Source organism: Teleopsis dalmanni, chromosome 2 (genome assembly GCF_002237135.1).
Source record: "Teleopsis dalmanni isolate 2A chromosome 2, ASM223713v2, whole genome shotgun sequence".
In the NCBI taxonomy this organism is placed as follows: Eukaryota; Metazoa; Arthropoda; class Insecta; order Diptera; family Diopsidae; genus Teleopsis; species Teleopsis dalmanni.
The window spans coordinates 63,255,781-63,275,880 of record NC_051847.1 but is presented as its reverse complement, the minus strand read 5'-3'; the positions used below and the strand labels follow the sequence as shown (position 1 = coordinate 63,275,880).

Genomic DNA, 20,100 nt, shown 5'->3' with positions numbered 1-20,100 from the left:
TGGTTACGTTCGATAGCAAATTTCAGTTGCTATTCCACGCTTATGAAGTCAGTTTGTTTAGCGCAGTACGTTTTCCGTTAAGTTATTTATGCGCGTATGGTGCTAAAGAATAAAAAGAATAAAAAATAATAAAGAATAAAATTATTGAAGCTGAAAATTTATTTATAAAAACAAAATATACAGTAGCGCATAAATTTAAATCATTGTTTTTTTTTTATTTAATAAAGACGAAGTTTTAAAATTAATATTTTTGCATAATATATGTATGTATATGTAAATATAATAAAACAAAATCTTCTACATATATACATACAAAGAAGAATTAATTTTTGTATACACAAAACGACAAAAAAAGGTTTGTAAACCAAAAGAAAAACGCAACAACAACAACAGAAAAAACAACGTTACACTCAGTCAAACAATAAAAAAAATTGAATATAAAAAATAAAATAAAGTAAAAAAAAAAAATAAACGAAAAGCATAGAAAAGCGTAAAGTGATACTTCTTATTTTCTTTTTGTTATTAGTGCTGATTTGTTGTTGTTTTAACTTTTCTTTTGAAAAGTTAGTGCACTTGTGCTATATTGGATTTCAATACAGTTTCAATTTCATTGACCGAATTTAGTTTAGTTTTTATTTACCACACAGAAATTGTTCACGTAACATGTGCATTAAAAAACCAACAAATTTATTTTGATAAAAACTAAAATCTACTTATTTGCCAAACGTGTTACTCTGCAAAAAAAAAAAAATTTAAATAAAAAGATTAAAAAAAAATTAAATTAGATAAATAAAAAAAAATCATTGTGTGCAGCATCTCGAAAACAACTGTAAACCTACGGTCTAACAACTACACAAGTAACTGTTTAAAATCGTTTAACGCCCACCACTTATACAGCTGTAAAGCCAAAAGTGTTAAAAATTTTTTTTTAGTGAAAAATATTCAATTAAAGAAGTTCCATTAAATGTTTTGCTAATAAAGTAGTTAAAAATTAGTAGTTAAAGAATTAAGTAAAAGCATTTAGGAAAATTTCCAAAAAAATTAGTTCCATACAAAAGTACAACAATTAATTACCAACCACGGCTACAACAATAAGTAAAAACAGAAGCAACCTTCGCTTGGTTACTCCAGCATAACAGCTACTAAATAGTACAAAAAAACAAAAAAAACCACTACCACACAATAACTACACCAACAGCAACACTTCAATATTCCCAGCGATTCAAATCTAATGTAAGTATTAACATACATAAAAGAAAAAAAATGTCAGCACCGCTACATACCAACCAACTAACCAACCAACGAACATGTTCCCAATGCATTATGCACATTTGACATAATAAAATAAAATGAAATAAAATAAAATAAAACAAAAATAATAAGAAAAGTAAGAATTTAAAAAAGTAAAAAAAAAAAAAAACTGTGCTTTAGCTTTTATTTTTTCGTACTAGTTTGTTTGTTTGTTTGTTTTGTTAGTGTTCAATATTATTAGTGTTGTTAGTGTTATGTTATTGAAGAAAAAGTTTAATCTTGTTCCATTAGTGTATGCCTTTGTTGAACTTTAAATCAGCACGTTGAGCTGTTGTTGTGCTTTTTCCATACTTTTGCTTTTACACTGTAGTCAGTCGATGATACTTACGTACCGTTGCTGTGCTCCTACAGCGTCCGCCCTTCTAATAGTTCAGGTTCAGTTCAGTTATCTCAATTCCATTTCGCATCCATACATGCGCATTTTTGTTGTAATCTTGTTATATTGTAAAATTGTCTGTCCGCTGTGTTAACGTTAACTTCGCGTTTTGACTCTTTTTTTTATGCTCTCATTGTGGCTGGTAAGGCTGGTAAGGCTGGCAAGGCAGGCGTCCGTTGATTTGAAATTATCTTACACAAAAAAGTTGCCACAAGTTGTAAGCAGAAAAAGTTGAAGCAAAGCAAAGGTAGAAGAAGCAGAAGCAGTGGAAGAAGCTGGAAGAAACAAAATGAAACGAAAGTAGTAAGCAGCAGTAAACAGTAAAATGGAATGAACAATTTACAATGTAAGCAAAAACAAAATAAAGGCAAATAAATACACTTGTCATTCTAAGCCAGCACTCGTCAATCTCTGAAGCTGTTTGTGCTTATATTGACGTTTTAATCGACAAATTGGCTAAATAAATCTTATGAATCCTGTTTATGTTGCCATTCCTTCATCAGTTTGCTTAATAAGAAGATATATTAAATAATAATAATAAGAAAAAAAATTAATTAATTAATAAAGTAATATAAAATAAGTTATTAAAATATTAATTACTTTTTAAGTATCTATAAAAAAATATTTAATATACTTTCATTTTGTTGCTGTTGTTATCTAATAACGTTTTTAAAGTTTATTGGACTTCGTTTTATATTTAGTAATTATTATTTTTTTTAAGATTTTTTAACCCTTTAGTAACCAAGTAACCTCTACAAAAATATTTCTGTGAAATTTTCATTTAATACGCGATAAACTTTTAAAAATAAATAAAATATAGATTTCATAACGTTTTAGTAACCAACTAACCTAGACAAAAATATTTATACAATATTTTTATTTCATAATAAATTTTTAAAAATAAATAAAATAAAATGTTTTTAAACCTTTAGTTACCAACTAACCTAAACAAAAATGTTTCTATGGTATTTTTAATTAATAATACGATAACTTTTTAAAAATAAATAAAATAAAGAGTTTTTAAACCTTTAGTAACCAACTAACCTTAATAAAAATGTTTCTATGGTATTTTTAATTAATAATACGATAACTTTTTAAAAATAAATAAAATAAAAAGTTTTTAAACCTTTAGTTACCAAGTAACCTGAACAAAAATATTTCTATGGTATTTTTAATTAATAATGCAACTTTATAAAAATAAATTAAAAAACAAATATTTTAAATTTTAATAGCCAACTTATCTAAACAAAAATAATACTACGGATTTTTTAATTAACTTATACAATGAAAAATATAATAAAAAATTCTTAATTTTTTTACTTAAAATAAATAAATATGAAAAATATGATAAAAAATGCTAAATTTGTTTGTAACTAATTTAAAAAAATTTGAATTTGAATAATTCTCAAAGCTTTTATTGAAGCCAGATATGAAGAAAGTCCCCATTAGCAATTTCTTCCGATATCTCCACAACCAGTAGTTTTCCCGCAGACCTCGTTCAAGCCTTACACTTCAAAACCCCTCCCAATATCTTATAAATATCTCAGATAAATTTATTTAAAGTTATATATGAAAAGAATATATTCGACCTTGAATAAATAAAATTAGAATTACTTAAAATTACTATAGGAAAAAATGAACTAAAATGGTGATTGATGAAGAATATTAGGAGATATTCAAAACAGTTATGAAGAGCAGAAAAGTTTACTTGATTAAATTAGATTAGAAATAAATTTCTTGACATGAACGAAAAAACTAATTTTTAATTACAAAGATGTTGTTCTGATTTCCAATATGTTTAAAGGTGATCGCGGAACTAAGATATAAATATAATTCTTTGTAATCAGTTCACAAAAAATGAGCTTACATGAAGAATAGTACTCGAATACTGGAATTTTAAGGAATTCAGCCACAAAGACTTTTATAGTTAATTATATTTTCTATAGCTGTGGTTTATGCGTTCGTTAAGTAAGTTTCTTGTTAAAACAATTATTAATTGACAAAACTGTAAGTTTGTGCTATATAAGTTATACACGGTGTAAGGTCAAGTATTTTAAATGTGACCCTATACTTCAAATTTGAGAAAATAAAAGTTCAATCCTTCTTCATACTAGTAATTTGAAAACTTATATGTGAAATGAATTTAGTAAATATTTTCAAAGCACCCTATAATGGCTATTTGTCAACACTTGATACACTTGTATGGTAAGCCAAACTTGCAATATCCTCACTCTTAATAGTTCATTTTTAATGCCATTCATCATATTGTTAATAAAGAATGTTAGGTTTTTAAAGATATTTGTCAGTCAGTACAGGAAGTAGACAGACCATATATATCATATTCTTGACTTGTAAACCGAAGTAAATAGGTTGAATGGCATACGACTATCTGCCAGTTTGTCGTCCATCTGTTTGTCACCGTAGTATTTTTAATAATACGTTTAAACAGAAGCATTTATTGTAATAAATAACATTTTATGTAACCACAGGGAAATAGTTATATGCAGAAATTTTCACTCTATTATAATAAATCAATCTCGACTTAAACGTTTATAGAGGTATATTTTTAGTGAAGGTCTTTTGAAAGTATGGATTGAATATGGTCACGCCGTTTACAATTACAGATTATTATATCCTCTAAAATTTGTGTTGGTTGCCTGATTTTGAACTATAATTCAGAGTTTGTTATTGTGTTTGGACAGATGCAGTTAATACTGCGGTAAGCAATACTCCTTATTTCCATTGAATCACCACTACTTAACACCAAACTTTAATAGTTTGCTAATTATGGAACGCTAATAAAATGCTGTAGGTTTTAAGTCTTAAGAGAGTTAAGAACAAGATTACTTAAAACGAATTTTTAAGCACTTAGTTCTTAACACCGAAGTTTAATAGTCTGCTTATTATGGAACTCTAAAAGATGCAGTAGGTTTTAAGTCTTAAGAGGATTATATATTACTTAAGGATAATATTACTTAAAAATTCTTTTATTTAGTTCTTAAAATTGGACTTTAATAATCTGCTAATTAATAATAAATACAGTGATTTCAAGTATAACAGAGTTAAGGACAAGATTACTTAAAAATTCCTTCAGTTTTTGGTTAGAGCTGGGCATAGTTCGGTTCCCAACTGATGGTCTCGATACTGTTGAAACCACACATGTGCATACATCATATTCAAATCATTTCTAAAGCTATAGCATTATTATATTTTATTACAATATTTATTAATTTATTATTTGTTATTTTTAATAAATTCTCAAGATTCAGGCAATATGATAAATGCATTTCAAAGATAACATAGTGATATTTATATTTTATTTTACAAATAATATTTTTTAAAATATATTTATTTTACTTTGCGCAATTTATTATATTCGATTACAAAGCCTACATATTACTTAATAAGAATAATAATAATAATAATAAAATGGATAAAAATCGATAGAATAACTGTTTGAAATAACATTGAAAATAAGAGTTTATTCACTTTTTGATTTTTGCACGTTTTTCTGCTCTTAAAAAATATCAAGTTTTAATCATTAAAAATTGCGAAATAAATTATTGAGCAGGAACTGACATCCGCTACTTTTGTTTATGCAATAAGATACATTTGGTATTTATTTAGTCACATCATTTCAAAGTATAAACAAAGATTTAGTTTACAAAATTTTGATGATTCATTCATTTGAAGCAAAATTATAATAAGAAATCCAACCAAAAATACATATAATCGTAATATTTATTTAATGAATAATTTTACTTATTTACGAGTACATATACTATATTTCTTTACTTTATTTTGTTTTAAGTTGTAATAATTTGTTTACCATTAATTATATTTTTTTACGTTCTAACTAGTTAAATCATTTCTTCTACGACTTTCAAAACTAAGATTACTCAGCAAATGTAAGCAATCTAATCTATTAATTCGTATACTCATAAAAGAATGATCTCATACAGACTCCACACAATTCTGAGTAAAGAACTTGTTTATAAAAATCTTAAAGATTGTTTATACCCAAAAAAAGATATTGTTCATAGAACTATGTTGAACTATAAACCATTCTCTTTTTTATCTCAAATCAACCTTTCCAAATTTGTCATCAGTTATGGTGTTCTTTGTCTGCTATTCCACAATATTAATTTTGGTGATATATGTAGATTGAAGAGACAATGCAGTGGCAGACCATTAAATGACTTTTCGCCGTTTTGCTACCACATTACTCGCAAGAACCCCTAATATAGAAGAGTAGAGATTAAATTCATCCCGTCGAATTTATATAATTTAATTGATCTCTCGTTTGCATCGATGAACAGTCTGCTAAACTGTCAAAAAAGTATTTTTCTAAAAACCTATTTCTACTGGATGCCAAGCGATTCATTTAAATCTAAAGATATTTAACCTATTTAATATGTTTGATTTATAATTTTATGTAAATTAAAAAAAATTTACATAAATAATTGTTATTTTCTTTAACACTAGTGTTAAAATTAAAGAATAATTTATTCCGTTTGCATTTAAATAACAAAATAACTTATTTTTAATAAAATATTAAATATGCTTTAACACTACGTACAGTCAAACTTCTATAACTGGAACTCCAATTTTGCAAAGAAAATGTTCGACTTATGGATAATAATAAATAAAATATTCAGAAATTAGGGTTTTGTGATATTAATTTTTTTGTTCTTATTTTTAGTAAAAAAATATTCCAATTTATTTGAAACCTTCCAATTTAGTGATCAATAATTGTAGTATTATTCGCTTGCAAATATGAATTCAGAATTTTGAATGAGTCTTCTACTTCATGCTTGGAAGACTGATGAACACTTACATCCACCGAACCCTCATCATAATATTCCGTTGCGCTTAGAATTGAATTCAGTAATTTAGAACTATAGTGCTCAATAATATCGTCATCTGTAGGAAATCTTAACAATATTGTCATCTTTAGGAAAGCTTTATTCTCAATATAATCGTTAAAAGTACCATTGGAAGTTATTTTATTTACTTTAAACCACGTTGCCAGCGACTGGCAACATAAGAAACAAAAAATTAAACATTTAGTTCGGGAAAAGGGAGCTCCCCTAACAGCAAAATGCATTTATATCTAAAACAAAAATTCGACTTATAGAATGCACTTTCCCCATATTCCTATCGGCACGAAACAATATCTTTTTTCGAGATATAGAGAAATTCGAGTTATGGAAGCAGAATTGTATCAAATTTGCTCTCTAAAACCTTGGTGCACTGTTTTTGGTTCGAGTTATAGAAAATTCGAGTTAAAGAAGTTCGAGTTATGGAAGTTTGACAGTATTTAAATAATTTATATTTTATTAATTTTTTCTTTTTCACTTTACAAAAAGTTTACCATTAAAAAAGAATATATGTATAAATATATAGGAATATATTAGAGCCAATGGTTATTAATTATTTTTTATTATGTACGCATATATAAAATATAAATGGGGTTCGCAGAGTGTTACATGGGGTACATAATGGGTTCGCAGAGTGTTATCTATTTGTCAATAGTAAAATTAAAATTAGGACTCCACTTTAATATCTTTTAGAACAATATGTAAAATCAAGTTTTTATTAAGATATGTTAGTTAATATGTTAAGATGTTTGAAGATTTTACAGTAATTAAATTCCTTGTAAAATTAGGTTTAAAGACATTGAAAATAGTTGGTACCAAATTAGTTAATGTATTGTGTAAGTCTACTTCTTCAAAAAGAACGGTTTGTAAGTGGCCTGGTTCGCTTAAAAGTGGTTGCACAAGCTTTAAAGGGTGATCACCCACCAGTGGTCACTGGAAGATACAAGGAAATTAGGATCATCATCTCATAAATAACACCAACAGTTCATAAATTTCCCGCATTAAATTATTGATAAGTGAGGCATAACGATGCCCGCAAACACAATAGAATAAAGGTGACATATCATCAACTCAACTACCAACACACAAACAAGTTTTGAAGACGATACATGTAAAGCAGGTCCACAACCAGCAACACAAAATAAGAGTATACGGCTTTGGAATATCATCGATTAACCGAGAGACGGGTAGAAGATGTTTTAAATTTCAAATCTGGTAAAATATTAATATCTATATTAATGTAATTTTTGATCCAATTGGATTTAAAAATGCATGAGAAAAGATCTCGTTTACAGAATCAAAAAGTCTTTTCATATTAAAATAGTGCTTAATCCTTTGAGCGGAGCTTAAAAAATCTTTTCTATTCGTCAAATTTAGTTCCCTCTGAGTTTTGGCTTTTTTCAACTTCAAAAACCATTTTAGAAAACCATTTTAGTCAAAAAAAAGTAATTGCTGCCATAAAAAGGTTACAGAACATCTTTACAGAGCCAATATCTACAAATTGGAGGATCGTCAAAATTAGTATATTGAAGTGAAGTGAGATTATACTAAAATGGATCCGTTTAAAACTCTTTTTTTTTTTCGTTGTGTGCCGCAAACTTGTTGCATAAATTAGTAGTATAAATAATATAAATATAAGAATAATATATTCTTTTTAAATATTTAAAATAGTTGAATATTGGTATACAAATGTTGAAAATACTAGATGCTTATGTCGTGTTATAAATTCTTGGGTCATTGCCAAATTATTTTTGGACTATGCGTGCAGTTTTTGTTAATAAATCTTTTTCAGTCATATATAATTACATGACCTACACATTAAAAAGTCGTTTTACTCCAATTAACTGAACAACATTATAATCTTTTACATACATCTAGTATGTAAGAGTAATAATATTGACAATTTTTCCAAATTTTTTTCGTACAGTACAAAAAACTGTGTCTTTTGTTAAAATTTTTCTTTTGAAATCCATCAAATTTTTCTCGTTATAAGGTAATTACCATATTTCCGCCTTAATTATTATTTATGGCTACAACACCATATTTTCGTACACCCATGTTACTCTAATCTAAATGGCTTTTTCTGAATATACGAGTACATATATGGTAAGTACATATAGTACGTACAGTTGGAGTATGGTTGAGTGTCGCAATTATAGTAGTTACTTTTTTTACAAGACTTATTGTTCAGTAATTGATATTCATAAAATTATTAAGGTGTTCAAATGGTTCACAAGCACCGAAATTCAATATATCTATTTTTCCGTTCTTAACATTTTAATATAATTTTTTTACAATTAATAATAATATAGTACATATAGTACAATATAGTACATGTATAATACTCATTTAAACTATTATTATTTTTTGTTTTTTTCTAAAATTATATGTGATCTATTCACAAGATCTAAATATTGTTTAACTATTCTAGTTATATATTTTTTTTGAAAAAATATTTAAAAATGAAAAACAATAATTCAGGCAGTTGCAAATAATTGCTGTAATGACCTGGAGCTCATCTCTTACGATGCTCTGGAGATCGCTTTTCTACGTTTACTCCTCTTTTTCAAATTTACTTCACTGACTTCTACTAACTATATAACTTAAATAATTAAGTTAAATAATTAAGTTAAATAATTAACTTAATTAATAATTAACCTATTGTTTAGAGATCTATAACATAACAAGTGGTTGCTCATTTTTTCATACCGTCAGCGTGAGAGCATTCATTAAATTCTTTACAGGGATCATAGTTGTCCAGCCTAAATTAATGGGAATTTCACTAGTTTGCATTTCAATGTTTCCTGATGTTTGCTATTCCTATTTCTTATTCAAGAAACTGTAAAAAGGGTATATTAGACTTATCAAGATTTTTGTAACTCATTGAAAACAACGTTGTGGACTCCGTAATATACATTGTGACCGAAAAGTTTTCGGAAATTCTCATTTAAAATTCGCGCGCTGTATATTTTTCGATATTTTAAGTTTATGTAGTTTGGCAGCACTGTCCTTAATTACTATGCCAAAAATGAGCGCGATCTGTCAGACAGTTCGTTTCCGGCAGCTGTTGAAACCAGTTCACCTCAGTAGTGCGTTGCGAAAAAAACAATGGAAAAAAATATTGATCAAAGAGTTTGCATCAAATTTTGTGTTTCGAACGAATTTTCGTGTGCAGAATCGTTGCGAATGCTACAAAAGGCTTATGGGGAATCAGTTTTATCGAAAACTCAAGTTTATGAGTGGTACAAAGCCTTTCAGGACTGTCGTACGACCGTCGAAGACATGCCGCGTTCTGGACGACCTTCGACCTCTACCACCGACGAAAACATTGAAAAGGCAAAGGAAATCGTGTTCAAAAATCCTCATGTGAGTGTTAGAGAGATAGCACGAGAGCTAGGCATCGGTCGTGAGATGGCTCGTTTGATTTTGGTGGACAATTTGTGTATGCGACGTGTCAACGCTCGGCTTTTTCCGATTCACCTCAATTTGTTCCAAAAACACCATCGTGGACAGGTCTCGTTAGACATGCTTGATCGTGCCAATTCCGATCCAACTTTCATGGAACGCATCATAACGGGTGACGAGACATGGGTCTACGAGTAAATGCAACCATCGGAACAGCCACCGAAATTCAACGCTGATCTTGCACCGTTGGTGACTTTTTCCTGTTTCCCAACCTCAAATTACCACTCAGAGGAACGCGTTTTGAATCCATAGAAGACGTAAAACAGAATTCGCAGAGGGAACTCAAAGCCATACCGGAAAGCGCCTATAAAAATGTTTTTGATGATTTGGAAGAAACGTTGGCATTTGTGTATCGCTTCTAATTGAGCATATTTTGAAGGAGATAAAATAAATATTGATGAAGATTAAGAATTTTGCGTTTTATTTAAAATTTCCGGAAACTTTTCGGTCACAATGTATAGACTGATAGATCGAACCACTAAATTTAAAGCTGTTATAAAAACTGAAAAATCGGATATGAGTTTTCGACGTTTTTATATATTATATATACATATATATATATATATTATATTATATTATGTCACTAATATATTAATATATATCATTAATATATTACTAATATATCATTATATATGTATAAAGAATAATATTAAAATTTAAGAATTAAAAATAAAAATATAATTAATTAATTCAATTATAATTTCGTTCTAACACAGCAAGTCAATTTTTTATGAACTTTCAAAGCAAATTAACAAAAAACTCTAAGTTTGAATATACAAGTCAAGTACGGCTTTGGGTCAGTTGGCTAATGAACACTGACTCTGATCATCAAATTTGGCTGGGCACGATTTCAACTCTTGGTACCTGCAGTCTGAAGAAGTTATTATTAGTTATCTGAATAATTAAATATAAGAAATACATCCAAGAGCACTGATAAAGAGTATTTGGCAATATTCGAAACAGCTGTATGGTCAGCCAAAAACTAAATATTATAGAAAGAATTTTTGTTGTTGTCGTTCACTCATTTTGAAAGCTCTGTATATATAAATATATATATATATTTATATTACCATTTAAATGAGACCTCAATATGGGTTCGAAAATCTGTGTAAAAGGTTTTTTTTTTCCTGTATATGGAAAGCATCAACCGCCACAGTGTAAGACCTTAATCCACTAAATAAAAACACCTCTTAGGAGTGAACAGAGAGAATTTCCACCGCAATATGGAAACTTTATTATTGTAATTAAGATCTGTCTGCGAACAAGAAACTTAATACGTTAAGGTCTAGGTTTAACTAAGATGATATAACATACCATCTATCAGAAAAGATGGACATGGTACAGATGGAAGGGAAGTGGATGAATGTGGGACCTATGTAAAGGGTATCTAATGCCGTTTTCCATTCGTAAATGTGGGGAAACCTTTTCAATTATGATTTACTTAATTAGTTAGGTAATGGTTTGTAGTTGTATTATTAGAAAGCAAAAACAGCCACAGTGTAAGACCTTAAGCCATAAAAAACACCTCTTAGGAGTGAATAGAGAGGATTTTCACCGCAATATGGAAACTTTATTATTGTAATTATGGTCTGTCTGTCTTGTAACTTAATATGATATAACATACCATCTATCAGAAAAGATGGACATGGCACAGGTGGAAGGGAAGTGGATGAATGTGGGACCTATGTAAAGAGTATCTAATGCCGTTTTCCATTCGTAAATGTGGGGAAACCTTTTCAATTATGATTCACTTTCAGTGCAATTTTTATTTTTGATTGGTGAAATTCGAGCGAAATGTATTGCACTCGAGATTATATATATATATATATATTGCTCTAGATATATTGCTAGAATAGCAATATTACCCCGAGATTAACAGCTGTTATATGATTTGACATATAAATTGTGATTTGATTGGATATATGTATGTACGTATATTGGATATATAATGCAACTACAAAAATGTTAGATAACTCTAAAAATGTTCGATTAGGCAACAAAATATGAAAGATCGAAAATAAATCCAAATTGCATCCAGATTTAGCAATTGCAAACGTTATAACTTTCGGTTAAGCCAAAGCTAACATCTATTTATAAGTAAAAGTCTTTATATATAAAATACAAGCAAATGAATTTATTTTATTTTACTACATTTATTATTTCTTAAGAAAATGATTTACAAATGCCAAATCATAAATATAGTTAGATTGTTGCAAAATCAGAAATAATAAATAGCAATAAAGCAATAATATTTATTAAATCACCATAAATGCGATGGTACGTCATCAAAAAAAAAAAAAATAATGATAATAATAATAAATAAATAAAAACCTTAGAACGCGTTGCAACGTACCATTACGTCCCTGTTATATTTTTTCAACACTATTAATAAGATATGAGACCTATTAATGGAAGCGTTACAGAATTACGAATAGAAGTTTACCAATTTGGAAACATGTCGTGCCAAGCTCAAGCAATTCATACAATTCATACAATTCATAGGCCATGTGGTTATACCAGATATATTTTTCATATTTAGGGGACTGAGAATGATGGGTAAACAAAAGTTTAAATCAATGTTGACATAATGAAAGTTAAAGAACGGAAGCTCAGTTGCTGTATATGTTAGTTAAAATACATTGATAATTACTTATATTTATTTAACATAAAAGTTTTTTTTTTTGTTTTTAGTTATTCATATACATAAAATTTGAACTTAATTTAATTAGAATTATAAACATAAAAGTCACCCTCAAAAATGTTTATATAGTATAATATTCCTAAATGAGCACACGAGTATATAGTAACTGTAATTGCAGGTAAAAGAAAATCGATGAAGTATCTAAATTATGAAAAGCATAAATAGAAAAATGTATCTGTAACTAAAATATTTAAAATTCAGTATTTGAGTAGGCAGTATGCAGGCAATGTGCAGATACTAGACAAGAAAGAGTGAAAATTGTAGAAGGGATGGTACTCGTGTTTTATATTTATGCTGTATTCAAGCTATAAAAGTTTCACTTACATTTTCCAAATTGTTTAAATAGTTTAAATATTAAATTTTTCTACTATTCTAATATAAATATTTAATATATTTCTGGTATTCTTATTTGAATATCAAATACTTCAGTTATTTTAATTTAAAAACTAGATATTTTTATTATGCTAATTTAAACATAAAATATTTTTATTATTTTAATTAAAATATTTTTAAATTAAATTTTTTACATTCACTTGTGTTTTAGAAATAATCTATCAATGACATGCAAATTATGCATTTATATGGATTTTTGTTTAATAATGTTATGCCCTTTTGCAATCTTAATAAGTCATGAATATTTAAAATTATTTAAGATTGCTATTAAGTTTTTATTAAAACTAAAGTCAAACAACAACACTTACCTATCAAAATGTTAAATGCATTCTATTCTACTGTAATAGTAATAATTGCATTGCAAAACAATCAGTCCAACCCACAGAGCCATAGAGCCATAGAGCCACAGACCGTACATTAAATATGCACGCCCATTTCCATGTGCTCAACAACAGCACTTTTAGATCTTTGAAGTACACTCGTAAATCCTTCAACGACTAGCAACAAATATTTAGATAATTAAAAAACAAAAAAAAAAAAAAACAGAATTGCAATAAACTTTAGTAGAAGTAAATGTTGTACGAGTCGTTAAAGAATTCAATAGAATTTTTTAATTAATTTAGACTAGCAATTTAATACAACATTAAAGTATTTTAATACTTTTAATTTAGTTAATTGGCTATTGCGTTTATATTATACCGGGCGATTATTTAAATTCAATACCGATTAAACGCGAAACCCAGTATTAAACAAATTGTTTTATCAATAATTATGAATGCAATGAAGCATAAACTAATTTATTTTAATAATCGGAAAATTGTAACAAAATTACTGAAATAATTAAATGCAATAACGTTGTTAAACGTAAAAGGATTCATATGTATTATACAACGTAATACACATATGATGATGGCAATAAATATATATGACACGCACTATGATTATTTATTATAGTATTTATTTATTCCGAGTATTTATATTATAGTTCCATTGTACACAGCAATGTTTTCAAATAATTGAAATACAAGCATCCACTAAGAATCACTTAATTGGATTCGAAAGTTATGAAAACAATTTGGATAAGTTTAGAGAGATATTATTACTTTAATTTTTATCATTATGGAATGATATAGCGACGATAAACAGTTACGGTACTCTTTATATGGACTTAGAGTGACTTTCTCAGAAACACATCTTCAATAAGAAGTTATAGTAATATTGTATAAATAATCAAAAACAGCTATTGTACTTCCCATATGGACTTAGAGTGACTTTCTCAGAACCACATCTTCAATAAATATTTATAGTAGTATTGCATAAATAATAATAAACAGCTATTGTACTTCCCATATGGACTTAGAGTGACTTTCTCAGAACCACATCTTCAATAAATAGTTATAGTAGTATTGTATAAATAATTGTAAACAGCTATTGTACTTCCCACATAGACTTAAAGTGACATTTGCAGGACTACATTTTCAATAAATAGTTATGTTATGTTATGTTAAGCCTTTTCCGAGTTAGTGCATCTGGGCACTTTTACTCTATGATAGCTGGGGAGGAATCTGCAGTGTCCCGCCCATCTCACTGACTAATTTGAGTATTCCTGATAATCTTCTTGATTATTCAATAATTGATCTAAGAGTTGCGTATCGCACCGTGCGGTTAGTGATTACTCTGAGATTAGATAGTGCTACGAAGGGCAGCCTGTCGGTTTTCGCATATAGCTACAGAGTTCTGTCCCTTATATATTTTTTGACCGGATCAATAAATAGTCATAGTAGTATTTGTTTTCCTGTTTTCAAGTTGTATTTTTGCATTGGATGTTATGAATTTATCCAAGTGTTTCATTTCTTAACGCATTTGTTTAGGGCATTTTTTTAGCACGTACTCTTCGTATTGCTCTTTGCAAAAACAACCGATCTTATTAGACACGATACCCATTTTATTTAGATGATAGTTCAAACTACCTTTTGCTGTTAGAATTCTTGTTATTATGCTTAGGTGCTGACGGGACACTGCGTAATAGGAAGGCACGCTATGAGACTGGGTCTCCCCTTTAATGACTTTTGTCGAGATTGTGGCTCTGAGGATGAGGAGGAGACTGTACTCCATCTCATGTGTCAGTGCCCTTCCCTAGCCAGAAGAAGATTTAAAACTCTTGGATCTCCTTTTCTAACTGACCTGACTGAGTTGTCATCCTGTAATGTTAGGGACCTAGCCAAGTTCATAGAACTGTCAGGTTGGTTTTCCTTTACCTAATAGGGGAGTCGTTACCTTTCTTTCGACGTTGAATGTATACTGATTACAATCTTTATACAAATCAACGTAACTCCTGTAGTACCACAATGGGCCATTATTTGTGCTAAAGGGGGTTTTTTGGGATACAAGGCCGCCACTCGAACCAACCAGCCATTATGCTTAAGTTGTTCTCACATATATCACAATACAGTCGATTCTCACTTCATTTGAATGATAATTCAACCTATAATACACTATTAGAATTTCTGTTATTATTTTTATACTGTTTTTCGTTAAGTTTCAAACAATTCTTGCAGCTATTTAAAGTGATTTGTAATGGTAAAATGCTCTCCTAATATGACTTCTTTTTCAAAATCTGAAGACCTAAACAAATATAATTCCCACTTTATTTCGTCATTGAATGTCAATGTTCATGCCGCCATATGGCCAAAGTTATTGCAAAAAATAATCAAAAATTGGTATAAATAATAGATCATGTAGCTTGTAGCCGCGCCTGACATACTCTGAAAATCATGTTCAGAAAATATATGTTATTAAATTATATATCAAATTATAGTAAAAATATATTATTCCAACAATATTTCTATTTTTCATTATCATTTTAAGTTCTCATGCAGCTAAAAAAACGACAAGTTAGATTAAAGTAATTTGAAATGGGATAAGTCAATTACAACGTTATCTGTCCAATTTAAAGTTATCTGTCCAATTTAAAGTTATCTGTCCAATTTAAAGTTATCTGTCCATTTCAAAGTTATGGTACTTTGATATCATGAAACATTGAAGCTTCAGCAAAATTAAACTAAATATTTTTTTGTTTTTATTAAACTACAAAATGATTTAAATCAATAAAATTTATTAGAATTATATAAAATCAAATAAATTGCGTTTTAAGAATATAATTGCATATACGCAAAATGATCTTTGTTTTGATATTGTACACTTAATAATGGAATAGATACATATGAACCAATAAAAAACAAAGAATGCTTACGTCATCGCAACACATCATCGATTAAAATATCTTTTATATCGTTTAAGGAAAACAAAGCCCGTTCAGTTCGTTTAGGCACAGGTACGGGTAGTTATTGTATCTAGAAATAGTAGCCAATTGTTACCTAAAGTTAAATTATTTGTTTGCTTACGAATAATGAACTCAAATTGGCAAAGTTGACAAAACAAACTCCCACTTGGAATTAGAATCGCACTGACGAATACTGACGAGTATCTAAACTTTGTAATAGTAATTGTAGCTGCTTTCGAACTTTTTTCATTTCTGAAATTTCCATAACTAATGTCAACAATGGAATGTTTTATTAGTTTCTGTAAGATACAACAATTCCGCCGCTTCACTGCCAATGAGTTGACAAATATTTCACAGCAAGTCGGCTTGGTTGCGCTATGAATTGCTGTGCATATTCGGAAAAATAATTACACAACTTCACTGAGTATCTAAACATTTACCTCATTTGCTTATCTCAATTCAGCGCCATAATTATTATTCGTATATACTTTTTTCTGTCGTAAATTACTCTTAACTGTTCTGAAAGTGATTTTACGTTTCTTAATTGCAAATAATGCCATTTCAAACCGACTGATCACTACATGACAGATAATACTTTGAAGAATTGTACTTTCCATATTTACTTTTTATTTGGAATTTATATTGTTTGCTATTTTTCGCTAGAATTGCTTTTGATATTTGAGTTGGGTGAGTACTTGAAGTTTTTTATAAAATGCATATTTAATTAAGAGATATTGAATTTATTTTTATTTAACAAATTGTTTGTTATTGTAATTATTTGATTAAAATAATTTATTGTATGTTTATATTAAAATTAAGACGCATATATATTTTTTAATTTGATTTGATTGCAAAAGTGATACGAGTCCAAAAGATCTTTGTGCATTGCAATCATACATGACTCTATACTGTCCATTGTAAAAAACAGCTTACTTTTTAAAGGAAACTGACCAGATTATCGAATTGAATTTATATTAGTTCCATCTTTAATTCACTCCATCTCTCTAAATGTCTAATTCAGGATTAACCAGAACATTTGGCAATTATATTGTTTCATTATCTCTTCGTCTTCGTCAGTACTAGATATATGTATTCATCTGATTTAGAATTGCTTAAATGATATAGACAGTAGTGACAGTTGCAATACTCTGTAGTGATACTACATAGAATTCCCAAAGCACGTGTTTTCCTATAAACGTTTTTATATAGATACAAGATACATTCTCATGTAAAATGGACTTTTAAAAACAGGTTTTTGTAGTTAGACCAACTGATGGTAATAGTAATATACAGATCCATAAAGTAGATCTTTCACTGATATACTAGTACTATTAACTACAATATATAGAGATTTCAAAATAGACAGCTGGATGATTTTTGTATAAGCTGTTAGTAATTATATTATATGCGTTAGTAGGTAATATAACATACAATATAGGTACGTAAGTAGGTAATACCGGCGATCCCAAAAGATACACTTACGTCTACAGGCCCATTTTGTTACCGTACAACTCAAACTCAGGAGTTAGAACCACTTACAATTTTTGGAAAAGCTTATAATGCTATTAAAGGGGAGGTCTTGCAGTTCGCCAAGATTCTTTAAAAAGAAAACCTAAAATACAGTGAGTTGTAAGTAAACCTACCACAAGACTGATATCTCTACAGGGCTACAGGGTATCTTTCCAGAGTTGGATTTTGCAGCGTGTCCAAATTATATACAAATATCTGCTTATCGTTGAGTCTTCCCATCTTTTATTAAAAAGTTCGGCACAGGAAGAACTCAATATATAGGTATATAAAGCTTTTAACTTAAGTTATTTTCATACTACATATATTATTTAAAATTACATTAAATTTGTAAAAAACATGCGTCACAGAAGTCAAAAAAAAAAAACTATAGATACACTAGCCTGGAACAAATTTATTTGTTAATGCATTTTCATCGCTAATAAGGATTAGCCATACTATATTATGTGGCTGTAATTTGCTTGGCTACCAACTGTAGTTGTCTAATATTCGCTTCGTAATTATTGTCATTAAAGGTACCTTACTTATTTTTTAATTTCAACACTCTATCCTTAATGTAAGTTTTGATCGGAATACGCAAATATTCGTCTTAGTGTCTTTGACTCTCTAATTTTTGTTGACAGGTGAAAATTATCAAAAGCTATAAAAGTGTCAGATTTTAGCCCATTGAAACTGTCTCTCAGAAATGAAATATGTAGTCTACAGACATTTATTGTGAAGATCAGGGTGGCTACAATCTCATTCTAATAATTAGGGGACAGCTAAGGAGCAAATAGACCTAGTATTTCGAAAGCTAAATTCATCTAAATTAGAAAGCATAGACAATATTTGATAGAGAAGACAGATAAATAAAGGAGGTTATCTCTTTCTCTTTTTACATAAACGATGCTTTCTATATAATCGGTGCAGTACTATGGAAGGATTTATTAGTTTGCACGATTTATCATATTAAGGAGTGTTAGTAATAACTCTTAGAACTTTTGAGTGTAAATTTTTAGTATCTCCAGATAGGTCATCTCCAAATAGGTGATCATAAACACTTTATTGATGATTGTTTGATTTTTAATGAAAATTTTTGGATTTTACCTTGATTTACCTTTAGATAAAAGACGCATGTGTTTTATTTTTTAGCTTTTGAACTATCTTTTTGTTAAATGTTAACTATGCTTTAGTGGCATCTATAAAAGTATTAATAACATCTGATATAATTGTTAACGCAATTATATTTAACAGATATAATATTGTACCCAACAATAATATTCAATTTTTTATTTATATAAAAATCTTTTCAAAATCTGCTAATTGTTTAATAAATGTGCACAATTTATTTAAACCTTTTTCTATAAAATACTGCGTACAAATTGGTACAAATATCTATTATCTATTATTTATATTTATTTAACTCAAAAACTAATATACATACAGCGTCTAATGGAAGAAACTCGTCGAATTTATTAACAATTTGTCTTTATACTTTGTCATCCGTAATTTCCAATAATTCAATTATTGACTTGTGTAAGGGCACTCCCCTTTTTTTGTTGACGTATTTAAAAAATATATATATATATAATTACATTTCATATAAAACTATCTGAGTTTCTAAAAGAAATCAAATACAGTTACCATATTATATTAATATTGAAGTACTTATACTTTAAAGTCAATGATTAAATGAGCCAATTATTGTTATGAAAAACTTCGAATGCTATTTGAATCACAAAGCTTATTTACAAAAAAATATATAATTTGTTGTGTTTTCAATTAAAGTCTAAATATTTATTGGATTAATTAATATTATATATCAACGTTGGATTAGTACAAAAAAAATATTCTTTTGGTAAGAAGCAAGACAAATGCACTCATTACCTGGCGATAACAGCCAAAACAACCAGCGTGCCAACTTTGAAATACGACTTCTGTTCCAAAAGCTTTAAGCCAAAATGAACAATGTTTCATAGACTTTTGGTTTCTGAGAGGACTTGAGAGAAAATCAGCGAAAGTATGCCTACCATTCATAGCTGATCTTCCTACAGCAACGAAAGCTGTATTGCCTTTTACAGCTGGTCAGCTGTAATATTATATGCTATGGAATAGTAAATAAGGTTTCATATGTTCTATAGAACAATGTGTCTTGATGATAAATTTAAAACTGGAGGGTTTGAGG

At 28.5% G+C, this 20,100-nt stretch overlaps 1 protein-coding gene across 1 annotated transcript in view; it reads left to right on the top strand.

Annotated features, from left to right (window-relative positions):
* The first annotated feature begins 463 nt into the window (after nt 1-463).
* The window catches only part of LOC119683054 (protein GDAP2 homolog), a 40,358-nt gene continuing 20,721 nt past the window's right edge, over nt 464-20,100 (top strand). Inside the window, exon 1 of the mRNA XM_038096656.1 lies at nt 464-1,233. The gene's annotated coding sequence lies outside the window, so the exon portion shown is untranslated. The remainder of the gene's footprint in view (nt 1,234-20,100) is intronic.